Below are 26,499 nucleotides of genomic sequence, written 5' to 3' on the forward strand. Positions count from 1 at the left end.
CAAAGCGGTGAAAGTATCCTATTTAGGGTTTTTTTGGGGGCGGGGTACCCCCCGAACACTTAGAATAAAATTTGTACACCAAGTTCGTACTGTACTTTTAAATATCTTTTATTTGACACCCATATTGTCCCAACCGCTAAACATGTCCATCCGGAAGGTTTTGTGACAGACTATTTGACTCCAATATTTTATACCAGTTTCGTGTTTTTGAACTACCTTAAAGTCGCATACAAAATTTTGCTCAAATTGGTGCACTCATTTTTCCGAAATGTGGCATTTTTAAAAATTGCGGTAAGGGGGAAGGTCTTATGACTCCCGACATGACTGGTGACATCGGTTCAGATTTAGATAAAGCTCTCATATACATATATCGCCCAATTTTCACTCCTATAGACACTGCAAATACATTTGTTGATCAATCTTCCCAAAAGTTGTACAACGCTTTTCTCGACGACTTGCTCGAAATCGGTCCAGATATAGATAAAGATATGGGGCTTTATGTTCGTACGAATATGAGATATGTTGCGATAAAGTGCTCATTTTTTAACCGATTCTCTAGGAATTAGGCAGGAAAGATTTTCTTATGACTTTCGACATTACTGGTGAATTTCATAGAAATCGGTCTAGATATAGATATAGCTGCTATATACATATGTCGGCCGATTTTCACTTCTATGGTCACTGCAAGCGCATTTATTGATCGACCTAGCCAACATTTTGTAAAGCGCTTTCTCCGACGACTACCACAATATCTAAGAAGTTTGCCAGAAATCGGTTCAGGTTTAAATAAAAAATTCTCTCAAAATTTGACAGGAAGGATTTTCTAATGTCTTTTAATAATACTGGTAAATTTTTTAGAAATCGGTTCAGATTTATATAAATCGGTCCAAATACATATATGGGTATTTCGACCGATTTTCACTTCTTGGGTCACTGCAAGCGCATTATTGACCAATGTTGCCAAAATTGTGCACAACTCTTTTCTCGATACCTACCGATTTGGTCACAATCGGTTAAGATTTATATGTAGCTCCTATGCATATATTCGTCAGATTTGGCCTAATTTGCAATAATGTTGTCATTTGTCAACCGTATTTATAACAGTTTGAACATATTTGCTCGAAATTTGTGAAGGATTGAAAACATCCGCCAAGGTCTACAAACTTGGTTCAGAATTAGATATAGCTACCACTTTGTACCTATAGTGAAGGTGTAGGGAATTATAAAGTCGCCCGACTTTTGATTTTCTTTACTGGTTTTAAAATAGAATATTACGAATATAAAATTTAATCATTAAGCATTATCAATTTTACTGAAATCGTCTGCTTAGAGTAAACTTAATTTACATACATGTTTTTCTTTAGAGAAAATAATTTGAAGGCGGAAGGCCTCGGGAAGCAGAATGGATTGGAAATGGAAATGATTGGATAACGAATGTTACCTGCACCTTGATTACTAAACGCGGACAGACAGACAGCCCGATTCGCGCCCAGACGGACATGGCTAGATCGAACTAGGAAGTAATTTTGGCAAAGTAGTGCCAAAATAGTGGTTCTAGAGGTGTTTAGTTAACAATAAGTGCCATATGAGTGTTTAGATTGTGTTCAGATTAAAATCCTCCAATGGATCCCAAAAAATCACATTTTCCAATTTTGAATGCCATTGCGGCACGTGTAATCGTTAACCGTTCGTCATAATATTTCATATTTCGCTTATTAGGTCCAAACGGGAAAAATGGAGGGTATGCGTTTCTCTATTTGTAAAAAAAATTATCACTTATAATTTAAACGGGCTTTGAAATGTTTGATTGATTGCATGAAGGATAAGATCGTTGTATTTTTATACCCTCCACCATAAGATGGGGGGTATACTAATTTCGTCATTCTGTTTGTAACTACTCGAAATATTCGTCTGAGACCCCATAAAGTATATATATTCTTGATCGTCGTGAAATTTTATGTCGATCTAGCCATGTCCGTCCGTCTGTCCGTCCGTCCGTCCGTCCGTCCGTCTGTCTGTCGAAAGCACGCTAACTTCCGAAGGAGTAAAGCTAGGCTCTTGAAATTTTGCACAAATACTTTTTATTAGTGTAGGTCGGTTGGTATTGTAAATGGGCCATATCGGTCCATGTTTCGATATAGCTGCCATATAAACCGATCTTGGGTCTTGACTTCTTGAGCCTCTAGAGTGCGCAATTCTTATCCGATTGGGATGAAATTTTGCACGACGTGTTTTGTTATGACATCCAACAACTGTGCCAAGTATGGTTCAAATCGGTCCATAACCTGATATAGCTGCCATATAAACCGATCTTGGGTCTTGACTTCTTGAGCCTCTAGAGTGCGCAATTCTTATCCGATTGGAATGAAATTTTGCACGACGTGTTTTGTTATGACATCCAACAACTGTGTCAAGTATGGTTCAAATCGGTCCATAACCTGATATAGCTGTCATATAAACCGATCTTGGGTCTTGACTTCTTGAGCCTCTAGAGGGCGCAATTCTTATCCAATTTGAATGAATTTTGGCACGTAGTATTTTGTTATGATATCATTCATTCATAACCTGATATAGCTGCCATATAAACCGATCTGGGATCTTGACTTCTTGAGCCTCTAGAGGTCGCAATTATTATCCGATTTGCCTGAAATTTTGTACGACGGATGACTGAATCGGTTTATAGCCTGATATAGCTCCCATATAAATCGATCTCTCTATTTTACTTCTTGAGCCCACAAAGGGCGCAATTCTTATTCGAATTGGCTGACATTTTACACAGGTCTCCAACATATAATTTAATTGTGGTCCAAACCGGACCATATCTTGATATCGCTCTAATAGCAGAGCAAATCTTTTCTTATATCCTTTTTTTGCCTAAGAAGAGATGCCGGGAAAAGAACTCGACATATGCGATCCATGGTGGAGGGTATATAAGATTCGGCCCGGCCGAACTTAGCACGCTTTTACTTGTTTTGTAAACAACGGTGCGTCCTCGTAGCAAACAGGAGTTTGCCATGAACGCCAAAGAGTTGGCGCAAATCACATTAGACTTCAGGTGTTGCAAGCACCATGATAAACTGTGTAAATAAGGTCTTCTCTGTGGTCTTCTTCGTATCATGAGAAGCATAATCGAACACTGAACTGTGTGTGTGTGTGTGTAAATGAGTATGTCAACCTCTAATATAAATAAGTCGACAATAAAATCAAAATAAAGCAATAATCACAAGAAAAATAAACAAAGCTGTCGAAGAACTCATACCGAATTATTTGTTTAAGAGTAAAAATGTCCCTCTCTCTTGTATCGGTCGAGAGCAATGTTGCCAGTATTAAGAATGTTGTTATTTTAATGGGGACGAAATTTTTGTCTATGTCTTTGATTTTTTTTGAAACTTATGGACTATCTTTCTTCGAGATTTATTGTGTTTGTTATGGAATGTCAAAGGAGAATAATTTTGTCATTGGGTTTTTAACACCACGAAATTTATGTATGTCGGCAACCCCAAGAAATACATTGTTGATCTCAAAGTAGATGAGAACTACAGTCAGATAAATTGTTTTACTTAAATCAACAGAAATGTTTGCTATAACAACACAAAGTACGCTGATGAAAGAGCCTTTTTAGCTTCTAGTAATTGTCGTAAACAGGCCACAATTAAAATCCAAAGGCACCTATCCACAATACAGGAATGGCACAAAAAGTGGAATATAGAAGGGAATGCTGAAAAATCTGTCCATGTGTCATTTGGCCTCAGAAAAGAAAAATGTCCCCCATCTATTCAATGGAGCTATGTTACCTTCATCAAGTTGCATCAAGTACCTTGGGCTTCATCCAAACAAGAGATTAATGTGGAATGAACACATTCGGACGTAATGACTTCAACTAAATCTTATTGAAGGTGTGAGCTCTTCATTGACTTAAAACAATAAGGTATTGTTCTACTTAACTATTCTCAAACTAATGTGGACATATAGGATACAGTTATGGGGTACAGCTAGCAACTCTTTTGTAGAATTTTGAAAAGATTGCAGTCGAAAACCCTAATAATGATTACTGGCTCTCCATTGTTTGTCAATAATAACAATATACACAAAGGCCTTGTTATTTCTTTCATAAAGGATGAAATTCAAAGTTTCAGTAACAATTACGTATGTAGTAATAATGTAATTAATAATGTGCACAGAAAAACAGAAGTCGATTTTAATCACAAAATGAATTGATCCAATTAATTTTTTAATAGCCAATCACCTTTTTTGAAAAAAGTAATTGAAAGTTTTTCTACAAAAAAATTATTGAAATGTTTGAAATTTTAAATAAATTTTTTAACTGGATCAATTAAAAATACTATTAACATTTGGATTTTGGATTTTTGAATTAATTTTTTAATCGATCCATTAAAAAAATGATTGAAATTTTTTGAAAATTCCAATTAATTTCTATATTTGATGCACAGATGTGTACCTGAAACACGAAATGCGTTGTTTTGGGCAAAGGTCGGTGGCCACCCGTATTAAAAAACTCCCCAGTGTGGGTTCTGCAAACAACTTCGGGTGTCGGGAGCCCTATAGATTTATTGTTGTTGTCGAAGCAGTGTATGAGACGGCAGCCCTTGGTCGATGAAGGACTCCATCGGGTTTATCCGACACGAAATATGGCATGAATGGGTCTTTGAAATCTCCTTCTCTTTATATTGTAGGGGAGAAAAAAGCCTTTGATTTACAAAAGCACCAAACTTACAAAATTTTCTAATTCGATAAAAAAAAATGATTGAAATTTACAACGACTGTCATTGAAAAAAAATTAAAAATAGTTTTCGGATTACAATTAAAAAATTAATTGAACCAATTCTTTTTAATTGAAAGTGGAAAAAATTTCAATCACTACTGTTATTAAAAAAATTCATCTTCAATTAAAAAACAATTGAATCAATAATTTTTTAATTGAAAACAACTTTATTTTCGATCAAATTTGTAATTGGATTTTTTTTTTGCGATTTGTGTTTCTGTGTGTTCGTCATTAATTTATAAGATGATACAAATGAAGTAAGAAGAGAAGCCATGTTCTAGATCTCCCTTTTATTTTGATATCTTTAATCGTAGTTATTTTGAACTTGGATAACATTAAGAAACGAAAAAAATTTTATATATATAAAAATATATATTGTTAAGTTCAATCGACTTTACCTATTCTGTTAGTATTAAGTGTCAATAAAATGTGGTCATTGTCAAGTAGATAGCAAACAAAAGAAGATTAAAGAAAAGAAAGAAAAAATAAAAAGACGAAATTCGGTATTCACAATAAATTTTAACAGAGATGGTCCGAAAGGCGCTTTTTTAAGTTTTCGAATGTCGAAAAGTTATAACGTCGAAAATATCATACACTTGTTTAAAACGTATAAAATGTAGTCAACGTCATAAACCTCTGCTACTTGTTTCGTTTCGACATTATATCATTGTTTAAGATTGTTGTTGTTGCTATAGCATCTATAAAATACTACAAAATTTTATTATAAAAATATATTGCCTTAAATCTGTTTATAGTCAGCAAGCCGCCTTGCGGATCAATTTGACCACTTTAAAATATACGCAAATATAACCATCATTAGTGATGGGGAACAACAGCTGAAAATGGTTGGATGTTCTCGCTAGGATTCGAGGTCAGACGTTTTCCGTTATATAGCTGGTACCATGTTCGTTTTTCTCCATTGAAAACACATTTTTTTGCAATTTTTTTCTTGAAACCATATAAAAATCTCAATGACAACATAATACTTTTGTTAACACTTCTATAAGTTACTAGCTGAACCGGGACCGCTCCCCTCTGCCTTCTTTTACTTTATATGGAACAAAATTTTCCTTTAAATATTTATTTTCGACAATTAAAGAGCTTTTAGTGAAACACCTTGCAACGCAAATAGCTTATTTATATCGCTTAACGAATATGATCTTTATTGGTCTATGAATTCACTCGGAGGGTTTAGGGTTATTGGTTGTTAGATATACTCCATTCTTAAAAGTCTTTATTTCAGCCCGATATTATTGCCCAATATTATTATGTCCGATTTAGGGGTGTTTTCGGGAGTAGGTGGTCCCCTAGACACTTGGCCTTGAAAAAATTTGAACATCGTGCTCTTCTCTCAAATACCATTTATTTAAACCCCATATTGCCATTGGTCTAAGGGGAGTTAATGGGATGAGGCGTCCTCATACACTTGGCGCCAATATTTTTACTCTTCGGGGGTGTTTTGGGAAAGGGGCCGTGCCCCAAATACATAGCCCCACATTTGGATATCAGATTCGTACTCTACTCCCAAATACCTTTGTTTGGGACCCATATCGCGAAGCTCAGTAAATAATCGCTGTTTGTAGGGTATTTTGGGGAAGGGGTTGACCCCCAGAAAATTGGTGCCGAAACTGGGTATCAATTTCGTATTCTTCTTCCCAATACCTATAATTTGAGACCCACATCGACGTGGTCGGTAAATATGCCCGGTTTAGGGTTGTTTAGGGCAGTTGGACGGTCCCCCAAACACTTAGCCCTGAAATTATATCAGCATCTGGCTCTACTTTCAAATATCATTTATTTGAACCCCATACTTAAAATTGGATATCAAATTCGTTATCTAATCTCAAATACCTTTCATTTAAACCCCTTATTGCATTCCCTTTAAGATCCAAATTGTCATGGTGAGCAAATACGTCTTACTTGGGGTTGTTATGTGGGACGTCCCCTAGGCAATTGGTCCCGACTACTATCAAAAAACCTTTAATTTAAGCCCCATATTTCCATAGCCGGCAAATATGACCGGCTTGGGGGTGTATTGGGGGATAAGGCGTCCGTTCAGTGACTTGGTCCTGAAAATATATATCAGATACGTTTTCTACTCTAATATACCTCTTATTACAACCCCATATTGGAATAGTCAGCAAATACGTCATATATGGGTGGTTTTATGGGGTGGGGTGGCCCAATAGCCACTTTTTCCCGAAATTGATATCAAATTCGTGCTTTACCCTCAAATACCTTTCATTTGAGCCCCATATTGCTGTGGTCGTAAATTTGTCCTCTTTGGGGGGTCCCACATTTGGATATCTAATTCGTATTTACACTCAAATACCTTTTATCCAAGCCGATGGGGCTTAGAAGAACATCATCGAGATTTTGTTAAAAAAAATCTGTTGGGGTAGGTAGGACGCACGCCCTAATACACTGCCTTGTTGCGGCCCACTGGGGATGATGTCACAAGAGGGCAAGACATAAAGCGGGTTATTGCAAGAGGTCGAAACGAGTCATACCATGATTGGTGATGTGGCAACCTCTGGCTTTCGTTTTTCATTGCAAAAATCGCTTAGCTCGTCTCAAAAGAAAACTTAAAAGAAAAACTATAAAATAAATGATATTTGCCATAACAGGCAGAAAAACTTGAAAAGAAACAAAAACTATTTAATTTGGGGATTTTTGCATTAATTCGGAGCTGCAAATGCTGGCAACACTACGCGGATGTCTGCTGAAAGTTCAATTGTGTAGGCAGGAGAAGAGAGCGTCTTTGTTGCCCCTCTGTAGGTTATGTTATAGCCGTACATGCAACGGTTGTCTGTGCGCTGTGGCGTCGGCAGTGGTTAAGTTGGCGTTCGCTCAAATATTCGCCCTGGTACTACTAGTCCGTATGTATGAGCAAAAATACGTGCTATACGGTAGTACTGTTGAGAGAGTACAGCGTGGCTATGTGGGTTCGTTCTATACATGCAACTGTAAGGCGATGAATTGCCAAACGATTGCGCTCTGTCAATTGAGTTCAGCCGAGTTCAGTTCAGTCAGCAACGATTTGGACCCTCTATGACTTGACTTGTTGACTCTGATGTACTCATTTCATCGCCCGTGTCGTCCCTCGTTTGACAAAGAGTGTAAATGCGCAAATACCATCAAAGCGGAAAGAAACACAGAGACTTCGTCGCAGCAGAAGCAGAGCAAGCAACGAAGTAACCCAGTAATGTCGTCGAGTGACTATGTACATCAGTCACAAAAATTCTCAATATTTTGCGTACTCTGGGGGCGAGTAGGCAGCGGTGAACAATTAAAATCACACAAAAACAAAAGTCAACTGCGCTGTTGTCGTTGATAAGACCGATCGTGCGACCTAACGACCGACCGGCTTACCAGCGAACCGGCCAGACATCGACCACATTTATATTCGGCCCCATCCCAATGACTGATGTTGTTCTTGTTGCCGTTGATATTGTTGACATCGTTAGCAGTCAGTCAGTCGTTGGGCCCGACAGCAATTTTACATTCGTATCTCGACCGAGGTACTTATGGGGCAGGCACACATACACACACACACACTGATGTTTTCAAGAATGCTTCGTACACATGAATGTGCCATTGAACGAAGAATGTGGGGTGTTGAGTATGCGTGGGGCCAAAGAACAGGGAGGAAAGGAATAACACAAAAGGTCGACTGTCGGCCAAGCTATTGATAGCGTATTAATGCAGCGACCTCGTACTGATTGCCAGTCGAAGCAGTTCAAGGAAGTTGATTCTACCATCTAGGAATACATTAGTCTGCTCGATTGTGGTTAGCATAGATCGCACGTCTCCACCCTTGCCGAATACATATGTGTGTATGTACAGTGAGCGTCAACTGTGTGTCAACACAAGAATATTGAAAATTCATACTTTCCTAAGTAAAGGTTGGTACTAAGTTTTTTTGGGGGGAAAATTTGCCTTAATCGTTCTTTCATTGGTTTGACAAGGTTACCACATTTGATTTTTTGAAGTTTCTTTGGTCATTTACATATAAAAGTTAAAATGGCACAAGCCAATTTATCAGCTGTTTACGTACATGCTTACACACAAATGTGAGTGTGTGCACCGTACTAAAATTCATAAATGTTGTTGCAATTTCAACCAAAACCCACCCCTTCGAAATTAACAAATAATGAAACACAAAACTATTTAAAAATAAACTGATTCGGCTTTTATTTGTAAAAATAATAAGATTTTGTAGTATTGGGTTGCCCAAAAAGTAATTGCGGATTGCGTTGACAAATTTTTTCACAGCTTGTGACTCTGTAATTGCATTCTTTCTTTCTCAATTATCAGCTGTTACTTTTAGCCTGCTTTAGAAAAAAAGTGTAAAAAAGTATATTTGATTAAAGTTCATTCTAAGTTTTATTAAAAATGCATTTACTTTCTTTTAAAAAAATCCGCAATTACTTTTTGGGTAACCCAATATTTTCGTTGGTATTAGTTAAATAAGCACAACTTTACAAAAGCCTTTGCATGCATCTTCCACTTGAATAAAGACCAAAAGCACAACACTTTCTTTCATAATCATTGCTACTTCGTACAGATTTATTGCTATAGCTTGTTATGAAAGAAACATTTTTTATTTAGTTCAGAAGTAAATTATTATAAATTTTTATACTATTAGTTTATTTATGCATCCACAAATAACATTTTTTCCAACCCGAGTAAATACATGTGAGCAAAAACACTAACACTAGCAAACACCTAGTTACAATTAGAAGTTTGGCGATGGCGTTTATTTTACGTTAGAAAAAGACTTGTTGCGCAGCGACAGTGGTTGTGCTCTTTTTGGGCGTCTTGAAATGTAAATTTCCCCTAGATGAAAAAACAAGTTATGGCGAAATGAACACTTTTCATCAATATTTTTCGCTCATTCGCAACCTTAAGAAATAAAAAACATACATATCTTCAACATTCTTAACGAAATATTACAATGAACTATGTTTTTATGGGTTTTAACTCACTTTTGATGCTTATAGTACGTGTCGATGATTAATAAATTGGGGCCTGCATTGTGTTTCAAATTTTACCGCTATACTCTGTATTGGTGGCTGTCGTTCCCGGACTTTTGAGGCCCAACTACGTAGCGATAACAGGGCTGCGGAGTCGAGCAATTTTCCCCGAAGTGGGAGTCGAGAAAATTACCTCGACTCTGATTCCAGGCAAAATAAAAAAATGATTTAACAAAAAATTATATTCAAATAAAAGAAATTAATTAAAATTTTGTCTCTAAAAATATTTCTTTGACATTTTGTCTTTTGAAAAATCGCATTGAAATTTTGTTTTTAAAAAAAATTTCATAAAAATTTTGTGTTAAGAAAAAAATTGATTGAAATATTTCCTATAGCAAAAACTTCATTGCAATTTCTTCATTAGAAAAATTTTTATCGAAATAATGTCATTAGAAAGAACGTCATCGAGATTTTATTAAAAAAATCTGTTGAATTTTGTTTTCAGAAAGAATTTGATTAAAGATTTGTCTTTAAAAAATATTTTATTAAAAAAAATGTCTAAGGAGAAAATTTCATCAAAATTTTGTCTTTAGACAAAATTTCATTGAAATTTTGTCTTAAGAGAAAATTTCATCGAAATTTTGTTTTTAGAAAAAATTTCATTAAAATTTTGTCTTAAGAGAAAATTTCATCGAAATTTTGTCTTTAGAATAAATATCAATAAAATTTTTCTTTGAAATATTGTCTTTGAAAATGTACTTGAAATTTTGTATAAAAATGAAAAATTTCATTAAAATTTTGTCCTAAAAAAACACTTCATTGTAATAGTGTATTTGGAAAAAAATTTCATTAATATTTTATGTTTCGAAAAATTTCATTGAATTTTATTTCACAGGACAAAAGTTGTCCTGTTAGGGGCGTATGTATAGGACGAAACAATTTTTAAGTACATAGTTTAAAATTTGTTTTTGTAGAAATTAAAACCAATCTAACCCAAAACGGGACAGCAAACCACCCACATTGCTAAATTTCATTCGTTCCGACGGTATCGTGATTTCGACTGCCTGTTGAATGGACGGACGGATATGGCTAGATTGACTTTGAATATTTAAACGATTGAGAATATATATATATATATATATATATATATATATATATATATATATATATATATATATATATATATATATATATATATATATATATATATATATATATATATATATATATATATTATAGGATCGAAGATAAATATTTCGAAGTGTTATAAAGGAAATTGCGAGATTTTTGGAAAAATAGTTTTGAGCACAGAATCGGCCCCACGACCCCCTAGCGAACAAAAATGACTCTTTGGGGTGGACGTGCTACCTATTGTTGTCATTGACGCTAACCAAGGATGTTGGAATCACATTTAAATGTCCCCAGGAATATATTTAATGTGGGCGCTCTTTATACCCACGATATGATGCTTTCATACTCATCATCCTTCTTCTCATCTTCATTCTGAATGTTGGATAAAATTTAAAATTGGAAAAAGCTACGCAGGTGAGTATAGTTTATTTGTTTTTTGTGTTTCTTAATCTACTCCTTAATAATTTTCATTTGATACCCATATTACCCAGGGTTAAAGGGGGTTAAAAATTCTCATGATCCCGTAGGTCCTTCCCGTGTCCAATTTTTAGAATTGTTTTCACATAGCCATATTCTACTCGCTAATACCTTTCATTTGATACCAAATTTGACTGGGTTGAAACACCTCACCCCCATTCTTTAGTGGTGGATATAAAACATTGCATTTTTAATTGCCCGGATTTGGAGACGAGCAATTTTGTTCGGAGTCGGGTTTTAATTGCTCGACTCCGCAGCCCTGGTTGAAAAGCAGGTCGAACTGTTTTCTCACCTGATATCACGAGAGTGACGACTTCGGTTCCAACTTTACTGGAATGAGGCCTCGTGGATAATAAAGATATTTTGCAAAATTTCACATGAACCGAATAGGGATAATGATCTGCTTTCCTGTAAAGCATATATTCTTGTTCGTCATTACATTTTATGTTGATATAGCCATGTCTGTTCGTGAATCTATAAAAATCGCGAAGAAAACAATTCGTTTGAAATTTTGTACAGTTATTTTTATATCGATGTAGGTCGTAGGTCGATGGGAAATGAAAATGGGCCCTATGTTAAGATATAATTTTCATATAAACCAATCTCCCGATTTGACTTCTGGAGTCTCTACTTGTAAGCAGCGTTTTTTGATGACTTTTAATGTCAATGCCATTTATGGTCCAAATCGGTTCGTAACCTGATATAAGATAGGTTAGGTCGAAAAGAGGGTACGGGTATTAATCCTTCCCATTCCTCTATAAATATACACCTAAGCCAGATATCCGTTTGTTGTGCGCTCTGAGAACTTAAAGTAACTTCGAACAAAAGTCTATGTTAGGAAATCCTTTATTGTTCTCCATCCTACTCCCCCCTAAGTTTGTTCAAGCTTGATATTGTGTCGACTCCTTGTGTCGGAGTCTGTTAGCTGCGAATGACGGGTAGTGGCATAGGAAACGCTCATCTTCCCACGCACATATTCCATATTAGTGCGCCCGTAAACCTATATCTCCCGTAATGATACCGAAAGGTATGCTGATCTCCTTCCTACTTCCTTTAAGTATTAGCCTCGTCGTCTCATGATTAGGATTTCGCCAAAGAGGTTTCATCGTCCTACCGGCCGCTTCACTGTTTCACAGCGCTACTTTGGGCGTTACTCCCTAAGCTCGAAATGGGTGCTGAGTCATAGCCAAAAAATAGGGCCAAAAGGGCTGACGATATGGCCATAGTTGCCAGAGAGCTGCCATCAGTAAACCTGGTGAATGTGAAACCAAGTTTACTGATGTCAGTGCTCTGGCAACTATGACCCTTTTATTTGTCCTTACTTCGCTAAGGCTCAGCACCCATACAATGCGGATCATGTCATCCTCAGAGAAGGCGTTATACTCTTTCTTACACTCCGAAACTGTTCGTACCAGTACCGTTCTGGTTGTTATAGCTCTGATGGCCAGTTAAGTATTCGTAAATATGTTCGCAATCGACGCCCTCTTGTAAAAACTCTACCCCGGATTCCATCATATCTGGATCTGCTTGGAAGACCGTATTATTGTCAGGCAGTCTAAAACAGATCTTAGTTCCTGAGTCCCATGCCTACTCTGTCCTTTAACTTTAATCCATCCGTGCAATATGAACTTCCAGATGGCAACACCAGAGTTCCGTCAATTAAAGATCTTGCCCCTGGCCCCAGTGCCTCGCACTCTATCTTAAATGTCCTCTCAGGTATTCTGTTCGAAATCTTTTCCATTCCATCCGGATTTCCTATCGTCGCCTTGGTTATGCCGCCATGTTTTGACCTGATGCCGTTTCCATTCTCCCATCGACCATTCAATTTTGTCTTTAAAAGCCGGAAGCTCGATTTTGATCGTGGCCCCATGGCAAAACATTTTAAAATTTGTCGTGGATTGCAATTTTAACAAACGCTTGGTGTGTACTTTTTGCTCTTATAAATATTGGATTGCCCAAAAAGTAATTGCGGATTTTTCATATAGTCGGCGTTGACAAATTTTTTTACAGCTTGTGACTCTGTAATTGCATTCTTTCTTCTGTCAGTTATCAGCTGTTACTTTTAGCTTGCTTTAGAAAAAAAGTGTAAAAAAAGAATATTTGATTAAAGTTTTAAGTTTTTTTAAAGTTTTATTAAAAATGCATTTACTTTCTTTTAATAAATCCGCAATTACTTTTTGGGCAACCCAATAAAATTTGCAGGAAATTTTGAACTATTGTTGACAGATTTTTTTGTATTTTAAAACAAAAGTTTCACTGATTCGGTGAATTTTTGCTGCCATCTCAAAAACTATAAAAGAATAAGTAAAGTGGCTGGGCTGAATCTTTAATACCCTTCATCAAGGATGGACGCAATTCTAGCTGGGACAGAAGAAATTAAAGACGAAGATCAGTTCACATGAGTGCTATTTCAAAACATGGATCAAATTGGTTTATCAACTAATCGCACATCAATTACATTTTCGTATAGTTTCGAGCCGCCAGCTGTGACATATATGTTATTAAAAGGGTCTTACATCACAATTACATCTCAGGTGAAACAACCAAATTTTTTGATCTCTCTTTATGAGTACTTGGAATTTTTCTGGAATTGGAATCGAAATTTCACAATGGAATATAACTTAGACAGACATGGCTTGAAATACCTTTGAACGTATAGGACTGTCGAAGGCGGCTTTGTGGTTAACGACAAGATGGTAGGTTTCGTGGTGTCTCTCACCTATTGATCTTTCCATCGGTTTGCGTGTGCCACCGTGATTGTCTTCAAAAGACTTCTTTGCTGGAGCTTTTTCATCCATTCTGACAACATGACCTAGCCAACGCAACCATCGTATTTTGATACGTATAACTTTGCTATCGTCGCCATACAGCTCGTGACTCATACGACGATCGGTTGTAAAGGGTGATTTTTTTGAGGTTAGGATTTTCATGTATTAGTATTTGACAGATCACGTGGGATTTCAGACATGGTGTCAAAGAGAAAGATGCTCAGTATGCTTTGACATTTCATCATGATTAGACTTACTAACGAGCAACGCTTGCAAATCATTGAATTTTATTACCAAAATCAGTGTTCGGTTCGAAATGTGTTCATTCACCGTAACGTTGCGTCCAACAGCATCTTTGAAAAAATACGGTCCAATGATTCCACCAGCGTACAAACCACACCAAACAGTGCATTTTTCGGGATGCATGGGCAGTTCTTGAACGGCTTCTGGTTGCTCTTCACTCCAAATGCGGCAATTTTGCTTATTTACGTAGCCATTCAACCAGAAATGAGCCTCATCGCTGAACAAAATTTGTCAAAATTTGAACACATTTCGAACCGAACACTGATTTTGGTAATAAAATTCAATGATTTGCAAGCGTTGCTCGTCAGTAAGTCTATTCATGATGAAATGTCAAAGCATACTGAGCATCTTTCTCTTTGACACCATGTCTGAAATCCCACGTGATCTGTCAAATACTAATGCATGAAAATCCTAACCTCAAAAAAATCACCCTTTACAAGGGGATTTGGAAGTTGATGCCATCCATTTCGTTATGTTTCGTATTTTCACTGACTCTCTTTCGATTCTTTCAAAGGCTGCAGTTACTACTTCCGGTGACCAACCTATGATATCGATGTCGTCGGCATAGGCGAGTAGCATGTGTTCTCTTGTTCTATTCACATCTACAACTCGTATAATCTTCACCAGCAGGTTATTAAAGAGATCACATGTTAGGGTGTCTCCTTGTCTGAAATCTCGTTTGGTATTGAATGGTTGGAAGAGATTCCTTCCTATTCTTACGGGGGAACGTATTAGAGCAATTGTCATGCTGCAGAGTCTTATTTATTTTACGGGGACACCAAACTCAGACATGGCTTGGAATATCTTTGAACGTATAGGGTTTTTGAGAGCGGCTTTGTAGTCCACATAGAGATTGTAGGTGTATATTTGTCCTTCTCGGGTGTTTTCCAGGATTTGGGGCAGTGTAATAACTGGTCTATGGTGGTTTTACCAGGTCTAAAGTCACACCGAAAGGGTTCAATTATTTCGTTGACTTTAGACTTTTATCATTCACACAGCTCGATAGTATTTAGTAAGCGATAGGGAGTAGACTTTGATTCTCTGATGTTGGCACATACCGTCTTGTCCCCTTTCTTGTGTACGGGACATAGTGGGCTAAGGTTCCAGATTACGCAGACGAACCGATGCATACGACTAAACAGCGTGTCGCCTCCGATCTCAAAAAGTTCTGCCGGCAACCCATCCGCTTCTGCTGCCTTATGGTTTTTACTGGTTTTTATTGGTTATTGCAACGTGGAACTTGTTCTGACTAGGTGGTACACATTCTATACCATCAGCAGGGATTAGTTCTGTGGTATACTCATGTCCACCAACATCTATATCCTTAGCACACTATTTGTATCAGTTACCAGATTTCCCTCCTTGTATCTGCAAGAGGATGTGCCTGTACCAAAACCATCGTTTGATGTTTAATTCTTTGGTAAAATTTTCGAACATTTCGATTCGCTCACACTCACGTCTTATCATTTCCTTTTTTTTCTTGCGGAAAAGACGCTTTTCCTCCCTCCTTTCTCCCGATACCTCACCTTCGCCTGGCGCTTTGCTACTGACCGTAAAGTTGCACTGTATGCCGCATTCTTGGCTTCAAAAGGTTTTTGGCAATCCTGGTTATACCATGGCTCCCTTGGGTGATGCTTTTGGTACACAAGTACGGATGTTGCGGCTCTTTCCATGTATTGGGCAAAGGTTTGCCACTGCGCTGCTATACTATCGGGACAGGGAGTGCTTTCTTGAAGCATTTGGGTCAGCCGAGTAGAATATGCCGTTTCCACTTGTTGTGCTTGTAGCTTTCCGATGTCCAGCTTCCGTGCTCAGATTGTACGTTACTCGCCACTTTAAGATGTGTGCGAACCTTTGCTGCAACAAGGTTATGATCTGAATCGACGTTCGCCCCTCGGATCGCTTGTTGAATGCCTTCCATCTACCACAACATGACAGCCATGTGTTCGTTTGAACCCTTCGATGTTAGAATCTGATGCTGCTAACATGTTCGTTGCCATGCGAGGTCTATTAGCCTCAATCCATTACCGGACGTTTCTTCGTGTGAGCTAAATTTTCCGATTGTTGCGGTAAAGATATTTTCCTTCTCAATTTTCGCTTTAAAAATCGCCTAGAACGATTTTAATATCAACCTTAAATCGGCAGGACAGCGGTCATATTCTCTTTTAGGAGCTCGTAGAAAATATGCTTGGTCTCCTCTTCCTTGTTTTCCGTCGGGACATGGGCGCAAAAAGGCAAATGTTAAAGAATTTTGCCTTTGTGCAGATTTTTTGGTTACTTAGCGCAGTTTCTTTGATCCATTTTTTCGAATAGTAAAAACTCGAAGGGTACACCAAAAAACACGACTAATCTTTTTATATGTCAAAAACAAACTGACGAAATGGCTGATATTACCAACATATATAAAAGAACAAAACATTGGTAGCTTTTTGGTAGCTATATCCAAATACAGACCAATCTGAACCCACTGTCCCAAAATTCGGGAAATCGCACTTTTATGGGCCCAAGACCTTAAATCTAGGGCGGGATCCATATGGCAGCTATACTGAAATCTGGACCGATCTGAGCCAAATAGAAGAAGAATGTCGAAGGGCCCAACATAAGTCACTGTCCAAAATTTCGGCGACATCGGAAAATAAATGCGCTTTTTATGGGTCCAAAACCATAAATCGAGAGATCCGTCTATATAACAGCTACATGCAAATCTAAACTGATCTGGACCAAATTGCAGAAGAATGTCGAAGGCCCTAACACAACTTACTGTATCAAATTTGGGAGAAATCGAACAATTAATGCACTTTTTATGGCTTCAAAGCCTTAAATCGAGAGATCGGTCTATGTGGCAGCTATATCCAAATCTAGGCCGATCGTGGCCAAATTAAAGGATGATAGATGTCAAGGAGCCTAAGACTCACTGTCCGAAATTTTGGCTAAATCGGGCAGTATGCGCCTTTTATCGGTTTATATGCCAGCTATATCCAAATCTGGACCGATCTGAGCCAAATTCAAGAAAAATGTCAAAGGGTCCAACACAACTCACTGTCCCAAATTTCAGCAAAATCGGATAATAAATGTGGCTTTTATGGGCCTAAGACCTTAAATCACGAGATCGGTCTATATGGGGGCTATATCAAGATATAGTCCGATATAGCTCATATTCGAACTTAATCTGCCTATGGACAAAACAAAAAAGTTTGTGCAAAGTTTCAGCTCAATGTTTCTATTTTTAAAGACTGTAGCGTGATTTCAACAGACAGATGGACGGACATGGCTAGATCGTCTCAAATTTTTACGATGGTGAAGAATATATATACCTTATAGGGTCGGAAATGGATATTTCGATGCGTTGCAAACGGAATGAAAAAATGAATATACCCCCATTCTTCGGTGGTGGGTATAAAAATGCGAAAATATATCATTCGTAACTCACCAAATTTGAAAATAACTGTAATTTTTTTTATCAGTCCCCGCCTCTCGGTGTTGTTGTGGAGCCCTTCCCGAGCCATCGCACTTCCTATATGAGAGTAATGTCTGCCCTGTATTTCTCCAATGTCTACTTCCGCAAGTGCATATGCTGCGCCCTTTCTATGAAGAGTGCGGACATTCTAGGTGCAGATACGCACAATCATGGTCCTTAAAACGTTTGCGGGGGCCGTCAACATAAGGGAGGGATCCGTTTTTAATCTTCTTCGTTCTTTGTCGTAGTAATTTCTTCAAGTTTTCCTGGTGATGGACTACTAACCAGGCGCTCCAACCCATCGTTCTACTGGTGAACTCGTGGCACATTTTAGCTTACTACCAGTGTTTTGCAAATTGAAATTCTGAGCCAGCAAATCCCGGCAATTTCAGACATCGTATTTTAGTTTTTATACCCTTCACTATAGGATGGGGGGTATACTAATTTCGTCATTCTGTTTGTAACTACTCGAAATAATCATCTGAGACCCCATAAAGTATATATATTCTTGATCGTCGTGACATTTTACGTCGATCTAGCCATGTCCGTCCATCTGTCTGTCGAAAGCACTTTAACTTTCGAAGGAGTAAAGCTAGCCGCTTGAAATTTTGCACAAATACTTCTTATTAGTGTAGGTCGGTTGGTATTGTAAATGGGCCATATCGGTCCATGTTTTGATATAGCTGCCATATAGACCGATCTTGGGTCTTGACTTCTTGAGCCTCTAGAGGGCGCAATTCTTATCCGAATGGAATGAAATTTTGCACGACGTGTATTGTTATGATATCCACAACTTTGCCAAGCATGGTTCAAATCGGTTCATAACCTGATATAGCTGCCATATAAACCGATCTTGCTTCTTGACTTCTTGTTTTTTTTTTTTCAAAGTTAAATTACTTCGCGTCTCAGATGGCTAAATTGAAGCAGATTGTATCCATAGTTAAATGTGGTCGGTGTTTGACCGACCAGCATCAATTGAGAGATATCCTTTTTTCAACAGTCGAATGTCAGGAACAGAGTAGTGAAATCTGCATGTTCTGGGAGTATGAAACGACCAGAAAATTGTAGAGAAGAAGCGATTGTTTCCTTAATATGAAAACAGAACTCCAAATACCTTTTCACAATTTTCAATAATGGATATCCGTTCATTGTGCGCCCTACAATTTCTATACTTCAGCTTAGTAAGTTGTATTTTAAGCTGCATCGGCATCTGTAAAGTTAAGCAGCAAAATAAAGTGGGAATTGTTTTCCACATAGTCTTTAGCCGAACCGCTTTTTATAGTGCATATTTAATTTTTGTAATATAGTTTATGTCCAAATATGAAATCCTGACAAAAAAAAATCGTTGAAAAAAATCATTTGAAAATTCAATGACAACTTGACAACTTGATGTTTAAGGCCAAAAACCTTTGGCTTATATGTTAATAGCATTTTTTCCCCAAAGCCCGGGAAATTAAAAATATTTGTTCCCGTTTTCTTGGGATTTTTAAAAGCCGGTAAATGCAAAACCCTTCTTACTACCTTTAACGGATATTATAGATAGCTACCCAGGTGACACCGCGGGGAGGGTTTATGCCCACATTTGAGATAAAAGAAGAACAAGTTAGGCCTAGATTTGTCAAGTTTAAACCAATCAGAGCCGATGCTTGATTTCCAACAACCTTAAGTCACACTGAAAATCTTACTCTGAATAAATTCTTCACTATTTATTTGAACATTGAGTCTGTATTGGCAACACTGCACATTTTGACGACTGCCTGGCCTTTGAACAAGCGAGGCCGACAATTTTGTGGCGACAAGCTGCAATCAGTTGATGAATGCATTCGATTTGCATTTCAAATAAAAACTCACTTCAAGCGCCATTATTAAAAAGAGTGGCGGTGGCACAATCAATGGGTTTGCCTATGCAAATGTTTTGGCATTGATCATTTTGGAAAGAAGGAATACCAGTTCACCTTACGAAAAGCCAAAAAAAAACAAGTAAAAGCGTGCTAAGTTCGGCCGGGCCGAATCTTATATACCCTCCACCACGGATCGCATTTGTCGAGTTCTTTTCCCGGCATCTCTTCTTAGGCAAAAAAGGATATAAGAAAAGAGTTGCTCTGCTATTAAAACGATATCAAGTTATGGTTCGGTTCGGACCACAATTAAATTATATGTTGGAGACCTGTGTAAAATTTCCGCCAATTCGTATAAGAATTGGGCCCATTGGGGCTCACGAAGTAAAATAGAGAGAACGATTTATATGGGATATGTATCGGGCTATAGACCGATTCAGACCATAATAAACACGTTTGTTGATGGTCATGAGAGGATCCGTCGTACAAAATTTCAGGCATATCGGATCAAGAAGTCAAGATTCCAGATCGGTTTATATGGCAGCTATATCAGGTTATGAACCGATTTGAACCTTATTTGACACAGATGTTGAAAGTAAAAATAAAATACGTCATGCAAAATTTCAGCCAAATCGGATAGGAATTGCGCCCTCTAAAAGCTCAAGAAGTCAAATCCTCAGATCTGTTTATATGACAGCTATATCAGGTTATGGACCGATTTCAACCATACTTGGCACAGTTGTTGGATATCATAACGAAATACTTCGTGCAAAAATTCATTCAAATCGGATAAGAATTGTGCACTCTAGAGGCTCAAGAAGTCAAGACCCAAGATCGGTCTATATGGCAGCTATATCAAAACATGGACCGATGTGGCCCATTTACAATACCAACCGACCTACACTAATAAGAAGTATTTGTGCAAAATTTCAAGAGACTAGCTTTACTCCTTCGGAAGTTAGCGTGCTTTCGACAGACAGACGGACGGACGGACGGACAGACGGACGGACATGGCTAGATCGACATAATATGTCACGGCGATCAAGAATAAATATACTTTATGGGGTCTCAGACGAATATTTCGAGTAGTTACAAACAGAACGACGAAATTAGTATACCCCCCATCTTATGGTGGAGGGTATAACAAAACTTTAAATCCCGTCAAAGACATTGAAAACGTATGGAGTTCCTAGTACATTTTATAAGTAATGGATCTTTTTGGGATCATATATAAATAAAAAAGATGAGGAATGTTTTAGTGCCATCCCATGACTCGAAATGGCATTTGATCTTTAGTTCCAGTATGGACTGTTCTCATATTTGTTCTCATATTTGGACTGTTCTCATATATATATATATATATATATATATATATATATATATATATATATATATATATATATATATATATATATATATATACATACATACATATATATATATATATATATATATATATATATATATATATATATATATACATATATATATATATATAAATATATATATATACATACATATATATATATATATATATATATATATATATCGCCCGATTTTCACTCCTAAAGCGAGTCATTGACCAATCTTCACAGAACCTTGTACAACGCTCCCCTCGACGACTTTCACAATATCTATATAATTTGCTCGAAATCGGTTCAGATTTAGATAAAGCTCCCATCTATATGTTCGTACGATTTTGAGAAATTTGTTAACCGATTTTCTAGAAATTCGACAGAAAAGATTTTCTTATGACTTTCGACATACTGGTGTATTTCATGGAAATGTGTACAGATTTAGATATAGCTGCTGTATACATATATCCCGATTTTCACTTCTATGGTCACTGCAAGCGCATTTATTCACCAATCCTGCCAAAATTTTGTACAGCGCTTTCCCCGACAACTACCACAATATCTAAGAAGTTTGCTAGACATCGGTTCAGGTTTAAATCTAGATCCCATATATACACAGAAAAAAATAAGTCTTAGAAAAAACCAACTACCAAAATTGTATGTGAAACTTTAAATTCTCAACGAATTTTGTCATTGAATCGAAGACATTATTTGTTGAAGTACGTAAGTAAATCTCTACAAAAGTCTTGACAGACAAAATTATTGCAATTTTGTTGACTTTCAACAAATTCTTTAGTTGAGGTAGTTGTAAAAATAGGCGTTCTACCCTGTAACGCACAAAACTACCATGCCATTCATGACTTGCAAACACAGGTTCGAGTCCCCAGTCGGTCAAACCAAATTTTATTTATTTTTGTCATTAAACTTATTTTGGAAATTCGGCAAAAAAATATGAATTTCGTTTTCAGAAATAAAAAATTTTTTTGAGTGGTTTTTATCTTTTTTAAATTTATATAATTGAGACACTTATTACTGTGCAACCGTACTTATTGAGTTATTTCATCATAAAGATGTTGTCGGTAGGCTAGTGGATGCGCACAAGACTACCAAACAGGAGATCATGAGTTCAATCCTCTGCGGCACCAAAATTGTTAAAATTTGTTTTTAATTATAATAATAGAGAGGGGGTCACAAAGAAAACCCCGAGAGCAGCAGTAAAACGAACGAGACAAAGCAGCGCGAGCCGAATAAAAAAAATAAAAACACCACCAGCCGAAGTAAGGCATGCGGCGGGCAGGTAGATGGTTTTTATACCCTCCACCATAAGATGGGGGGTATACTAATTTCGTCATTCTGTTTGTAACTACTCGAAATATTCGTCTGAGACCCCATAAAGTATATATATTCTTGATCGTCGTGACATTTTATGTCGATCTAGCCATGTCCGTCCGTCTATCCGTCCGTCCGTCCGTCTGTCTGTCGAAAGCACGCTAACTTCCGAAGGAGTAAAGCTAGCCGCTTGAAATTTTGCACAAATATTTTTCTTATTAGTGTAGGTCGGTTGGTATTGTAAATGGGCCATATCGGTCCATGTTTTGATATAGCTGCCATATAAACCGATCTTGGGTCTTGACTTCTTGAGCCTCTAGAGTGCGCAATTCTTATCCGATTGGAATGAAATTTTGCACGACGTGTTTTGTTATGATATCTAACAACTGCGCCAAGTATGGTTCAAATCGGTTTATAACCTGATATAGCTGCCATATAAACCGATCTTGGGTCTTGATTTCTTGAGCCTCTAGAGTGCGCAATTCTTATCCGATTGAAATGAAATTTTGCACGACGTGTTTTGTTATTATATCCAACAACTGTGCCAAGTATGGTTCAAATCGGCCCATAACCTGATATAGCTGCCATATAAACCGATCTTGGGTCTTGACTTCTTGAGCCTCTAGAGGGCGCATTTCTTATCCGAATGGAATGGAATTTCGCACGACGTGTTTTGTTATGATACCCAACAACTGTGCCAAGTATGGTTGAAATCGGTCCATAACCTTATATAGCTGTCATATAAACAGATCTGGGGATTTGACTTCTTGAGCTTTTAGAGGGCGCAATTCCTATCCGATTTGGCTGAAATTGTCAAATAAGGTTCAAATCGGTTCATAACCTGATATAGCTGCCATATAAACCGATCTGGGATCTTGACTTCTTAACCCCTAGAGGTCGCAATTATTATCCGATTTGCCTGAAATTTTGTACGACGGATCCTCTCATGACCATCAACAAACGTGTTTATTATGGTCTGAATCGGTCTATAGCCCGATACATATCCCATATAAATCGTTCTCTCTATTTTACTTCGTGAGCCCTAATGGGCGCAATTCTTATACGAATTGGCTGAAATTTTACACAGGTCTCCAACATATAATTTAATTGTGGTCCGAACCGGACCATATCTTGATATCGTTTTAATAGCAGAGCAACTCTTTTCTTATATCCTTTTTTGCCTAAGAAGAGATGCCGGGAAAAGAACTCGACAAATGCGATCCATGGTGGAGGGTATATAAGATTCGGCCCGGCCGAACTTAGCACGCTTTTACTTGTTTGTCTTACTTATGGATATGTTGTCTTGCAAAGAGTGCCTTTCAACAACAAATACTTTGGGTCGTTGGAACTCAAAATAAATTGTTGCAGGAAAATTAACAACTTCCGTAGTTGTTTTTTTTTAACAAAAGTTGTTATTTTTCAAAATTATTTTTATATGTGTATGTTCGTCAGATTTGGACTAATATTGCAATAAAGTGCTCATTTGTCTTTTAGTATTACTGGTGAATTTCATAGATATCGGTTCAGACTACTATGTAGCAGCCATATAAGTATTTCAACCGATTTTCACTTCTAGGGTAACTGCAAGCGCATTATTGACCAATATTGCCAAAATTGTGCACATCTCTGTTCTCTATATCTACCACAAAATCTAAGAAGTTTGGTCAAAATTGGTTCAGATTTAGACGTTGCTCCCATATATATATTCATCAGATTTTGGCTAGTTTTCAATAATGGTGTTATTTATCAACCTATTTATTACAGTTTGAACATATTTGCTCAAAATTTGATACGGATTGTTTAATAACCCATCTGAAAACACCCGCCGAGGTCCATTTAAATTAGTTCAGAATTAGATATAGCTTCCACTTTTTACTTATAGCGAAGGTGTAGGGTATTATTATTTTGCCTTTCCTTACTGTTTTTTTTGTTGGCAGAAAGTGGTGGTAAAGTACATTGGCGGTCCCTCCCCCTTATCCCAATTTTCAAAAACGCAAGATCCCGATTTAAGCGAACTTCTGTGCGTCATTTTATGGTACCCCAAAAACTCGAAATTGATATAAAATGTTGGGGTCAAGTAACCTTGGGGGGCGCCCAATCCCAAAACCCACCCGAACGGACATGTTTACCGATTGGGACAATATGGGTATCAAATGAATTGTATTTCACCAGGGGTCCCGACCCCCCAAAAAAGTATTTAAAAGAGAGTATAAATCAGTCATAAAATTTAATTCCTTGGTGTCTGAGGGGTTTCCCCACCCACCAAAATTCCCCAGCAGGGCATATTTACCAATTGGGACGATATGGATACCAAATGAATTTCGTCTTTTATGAAAGGAACATCAAGATCTCTATGGATAGTTTTATTTGTAACAAATCACGATGCGTTGACAATCAGCCTCAATGTTATCGACTGGATCTTTCTACATTTGAGTTGGAGTTGTTCCCCATAGTTGTATTTTATTTGTATAATAGTTACTTCTACTCGTAGTTTTGATCCCAATAACCAGTACATCCGCCATTGTTTGTAGATGTAAATGCTCATTTTTATGCAGTGAAATGGGATTTCTATGCCAACCTTCTATCAATGTTAAGGCCTTTAACTTTTAAGTCAAATATTACTATAATAGTAGTCTTCATTTAGAACAAAGTTATTTCAGCATATTCAATAAGTAATACCTTAACCTGTTTAAGGATCCATTGTGCTATCCTGTTTGTACCTTCCTTAGAAAATCAGATTTTCCGTCTGTTAGAGAAAACTGTTTTTCCGACTTGAAAAATGTACGTGCCAACAAACCCTATGCTCTTTCTAAATATAATATAACAATCCGGAAAATGTGATAGTCACTTCAGGACCTCAACATTTTGGGATTAAATCTTAGATTTGACCACTAATGCCAAATGCAAAGAAGCACTTTCGTGCAGAAATTTCCACCCCAAGTCTTCAAAAATGTATTTGAGTCTGAAAAAGGACATAGCACGATCTATTTTGCTATACTGACAATTTGCAAACACTGACAAAATCGTAGGGTGTGCTATTCAAATGACCCAAATATTTTACCTGAATTTATGACTTTGTGTTGCTCTGTCCTTAATTATATAAAAGGGAACAGATTTTTAATATTTTATTTTGAAATTAGACAAGTTTTAAAAAACAACGATGCGCTTTACTACCACTTTCTATTATAACTTAAAACAAGTAAAAGCGTGCTAAGTTCGGCCGGGCCGAATCTTATATACCCTCCACCATGAATCGCATTTGTCGAGTTCTTTTCCCGGCATCTCTTCTTAGGCAAAAAAGGATATAAGAAAAGAGTTGCTCTGCTATTAAAACGATATCAAGATATGGTCCGGTTCGGACCACAATTAAATTATATGTTGGAGACCTGTGTAAAATTTCCGCCAATTCGTATAAGAATTGGGCCCATTGGGGCTCACGAAGTAAAATAGAGAGTACGATTTATATGGGATATGTATCGGGCTATAGACCGATTCAGACCATAATAAACACGTATGTTAATGGTCATGAGAGAATCCGTCGTACAAAATTTCAGGCAAATCGGATAATAATTGCGACCTCTAGAGGCTCAAGAAGTCAAGATCCCAGATCGGTTTATAGGACAGCTATATCAGGTTATGAACCGATTTCAACCATACTTGGCACAGTTGTTGGATATAATAACAAAACACGTCGTGCAAAATTTCATCCCAATCGGATAAGAATTGCGCACTCTAGAGGCTCAAAAAGTCAAGACTCAAGATCGGTTTATATGGCAGCTATATCAGGTTATGGACCGATTTGAACCATACTTGGCACAGTTGTTGGATATCATAACAAAAAACGTCGTGCAAAATTTCATCCCAATCGGATAAGAATTGCGCACTCTAGAGGCTCAAGAAGTCAAGACCCAAGATCGGTTTATATGGCAGCTATATCAAAACATGGACCGATATGGCCCATTTACAATACCAACCGACCTACACTAATAAGAAGTATTTGTGCAAAATTTCAAGCGGCTAGCTTTACTCCTTCGGAAGTTAGCGTGCTTTCGACAGACAGACGGACCGACATGGCTAGATCG

General features: G+C 37.3%; 1 protein-coding gene and 1 long non-coding RNA gene across 2 annotated transcripts in view; one reads left to right on the plus strand and one right to left on the minus strand.

The window, feature by feature from the left end:
• Window positions 1-26,499, plus strand: part of LOC106095553 (myosin-G heavy chain) — a 236,661-nt gene that overhangs the window by 55,456 nt on the left and 154,706 nt on the right. The gene's annotated exons all lie outside the window — the stretch shown is intronic.
• LOC131995525 (uncharacterized) lies at window positions 14,013-19,207 on the minus strand. Its single transcript, XR_009397481.1, has 2 exons — window positions 19,010-19,207; window positions 14,013-14,179 (listed from the first exon to the last, which is right to left on the minus strand). It is a non-coding gene; the product is annotated as an uncharacterized LOC131995525 (long non-coding RNA).

This window comes from Stomoxys calcitrans, chromosome 3 (genome assembly GCF_963082655.1).
Source record: "Stomoxys calcitrans chromosome 3, idStoCalc2.1, whole genome shotgun sequence".
NCBI lineage: Eukaryota > Metazoa > Arthropoda > Insecta > Diptera > Muscidae > Stomoxys > Stomoxys calcitrans.